The sequence below is a fragment of the Lissotriton helveticus genome, chromosome 2_1, assembly GCF_964261635.1.
Source record: "Lissotriton helveticus chromosome 2_1, aLisHel1.1, whole genome shotgun sequence".
Taxonomy (NCBI): domain Eukaryota; kingdom Metazoa; phylum Chordata; class Amphibia; order Caudata; family Salamandridae; genus Lissotriton; species Lissotriton helveticus.
The window spans coordinates 1,721,199,051-1,721,201,977 of NC_136059.1; the positions used below are offsets into that span (position 1 = coordinate 1,721,199,051).

The 2,927-nt window shown below is 45.8% G+C and overlaps 1 pseudogene; it reads right to left on the reverse strand.

The window, feature by feature from the left end:
* Positions 1-1,693: 1,693 nt before the first annotated feature.
* LOC144819916 (eukaryotic translation initiation factor 4E type 2 pseudogene) lies at positions 1,694-2,510 on the reverse strand (annotated as a pseudogene).
* Positions 2,511-2,927: the final 417 nt, after the last annotated feature.

A 2,927-nucleotide genomic window follows, 5' to 3' on the forward strand; every position in this document is an offset into this window, starting at 1 on the left:
ACAATGGGGAAAGGGGGGGCGACGGTCGCCGCGCCGCCATGCGTGCGGGGGGGCCGAGGGCCCCCCCTTTTCATTTGATTCTTGGCCTAAACTAACTTGCCAGGACCTACCATCACCTTAAAACTCTCTATCTCAGGCGTAAATCCCTACACACGAGCCCTCATCCAGATACTTGTCCTCTCTTTTCAAAATAGATGTTCCCTCTATACCTTTCCCTTCACCTAAGCTTCCATGTATGCCTAGATTTTGAAAATCTTAAATTACTGGTAGGTGTTTCTCCACCCTTACATTTAAGCTATGGAACGGCTTGCCTGCTAATCTTCCTTTCATACCTGCCGGACCACTTCCAGAAATCATTTCAAGAGCCATTTCTTCTTCGATGGAGTCTTTATGTAATTTTTCCAGGCTATGGTGTCAATACACCCCGACTCTGATTGGCAATATCGATTTACGTTAGATTATAACCCAAATAACGCATAGTTGCATAATGCACTGGCTTGTGTTACTTCTCATCAAGGGAGCGTTCCATGGGAGATGTATGGGCATTCTCATGCACCCACCCATGGGTTTGGATGCAAGTCCCTATCTAGCAAGAATTGTAGACAACCATTTGTGCCAAAATCCTCTACCACATTGTGGCAGGCATAACGAGGAGAATTGTTTTCATTTCTCCTCATTTTCCCAGTTTGCATGTATGCTGCATTGTACATCATGCATACAAAGTAGGAAAAGCCTTAAAGCATAGTTTTTGTACTGGGAGGGTTAAACTAGTTTTTAGCCGATGCAGAGCAGAATGGGACCACATCTTAGTAGATATGGAGCTGTGCTGCTCTTTTCCCTTCGAGCAACACAGTGCTACAATTTTACTTGCAGCCCTACATTGAGTGACTTCTATGAAAGTCATGCGCTTTATAAAACTCACATGAAAGCACGAAAGCCCAGATTTATGTAAATTTCATGCAATGCAGGTATTGGAGCAGGGTTTTTGCGATATGAAACCTGCTCAGATTGAACCCTCATAGAGAATTTTTTTTTTTTTTTTAGGAAATGTCATTTTATTTATAGCATTCAAGACTTAATCCATAATGTTCCGATTGAAAAGAGTGTGTAGTGATTGCTTTGGTTTCCAGTTTCATTGTCTCATCTTTACAAGAGAGGCAATTCTGACAGTCCACAGAACAGCTGAGACCGTTCAATTCTAGGTAAGCGACTGCAAGGGAAAATCGTGAGTTGATCAGCCAGTTACAGGAAATCCACTGAAATCACATGGCGACAATAAACACCTTCTCATTCATTCTCTCAGCTATTCAATATCTCATTCTAAGTCTGCGTGTCCTGCTGAGCCAAGGCATCTCTACCAAAATGCTCTGGATCGGCAGTCACACAATAAAATCCCTTCCCACCACAACAAACTTAGCATCAAAAAATGTTTTTAAACGGTCTCAACATTTTAAGGAAGGGACTGACAAAAGGTACAGGAGGTTACATGGTTTTCCTCAAAACCTCCAAGGCTGTATGTGACTTTTTTCCGAAGAAGTGTTCTTGCATTCTGACTGACGCAGAACTTCATCCAAACAGCTGCCTGCAGACAGTAACTTGTGTGTGTACAAGACCATTTTGAAAGGTGACCTAACAGCACATGGGAAGGTAGTCGGTCAAAATACAGGCAGCAGACAGTCTCTTAGAATGAGCTTTAGCTCCATGGGCTCACAGAAGGGTTGAGCTTCCATTTGTCATTGGCGCCGATGTCACGTGGCGGTTTGCCAGCTCTGCTGTCCACCTCGGAAACTCTAGAAGGTGGCCGGAACATGTTGATTTTCCTAGAGGGCAATCTTTGTGTTGCGGAAGCTGGAGTTATCTTTGAGGCTGTCGTTGTGAGTCATGTACTCCATAATGGTGTTTGGCGGAAGGTTCAGCACACGCCCAGTGTGTCTCTGATGAGCGCTGTGGTGTGCTGGTCATTTGCAGTCTTGTTCCAGATGGAGAGGTCGAGAGGATGTCTTCCTGAAATCGGATGGAGACGACCACGCCACAGATCTCCTCTCCCACCATGAACTGCTCCCCCAGCATGGCCAGGATGATGTTCTCCAAGAAACCCGAGGCCAATCCTTTCCGCAAGCGTATGATCCACTTTCCCCCGTTCTTGTTCGCCTCGTCCTCCCACATGGGTTTGATGCCTTCTTTGAACAGATGGAAGTCGCTGTAACCAGTGAGATCTCCTAGCCTCACCAAGTGGCTGTAAACCTTCCAGAACTGCTCCACCGAAGCCACTGTCCCAAACTGCTTGATATTCTGCTCATAGTGAGTGGTGCTGGCTGGTCAGCTGGGGGTCCGCCGGGAGAACCAGAATTATACTGAAGGGGTTGTTCACCCACTCCTGGGCTCACAACCTTGTATTTTATGGTGGTCTCTACCGTTCCAGTGCTGCAAGTCTCCTTCTTACTTTGTGGTGGTACTTCAGCAGGGTCATTACTCTCTTCATCATTTTGCCGTATCTCCCCTCCGCTCATGGCCTCGGTGCTGGGCCCAGCGCAGGCAGCTCTGGGGTCCCAGTGCCCGGCAGCTGCTCGCTTGTCAGTGGCAGCCCTCGAGCACAGCCAGGCACCGCATCCCTGCTTCTGCGCCTGTCATAGAGAAAATTATTAATGTTGTGATGTGAAAACTAAAAAAGGGCTAACATGACGGAAGGTGAACTTGCGCAAGAGCGAACTAAGATGCTGAAGTAGGCCGCAAATGCTTATGACTTATGAAAAAAAAGGACTAAGCATGCTTGCTTATTTTATACTTATTTACGATGGAAATAACATTATTTCGGGGAGAGCATGTGTATAAATGAGAAATATGCAAGACACAGGGTGGGTGCTTTTATGGTATAGAATTAGAAGTGATTAATAATAATTGTGTTTGTTTTCCGTAGAAGTATGATG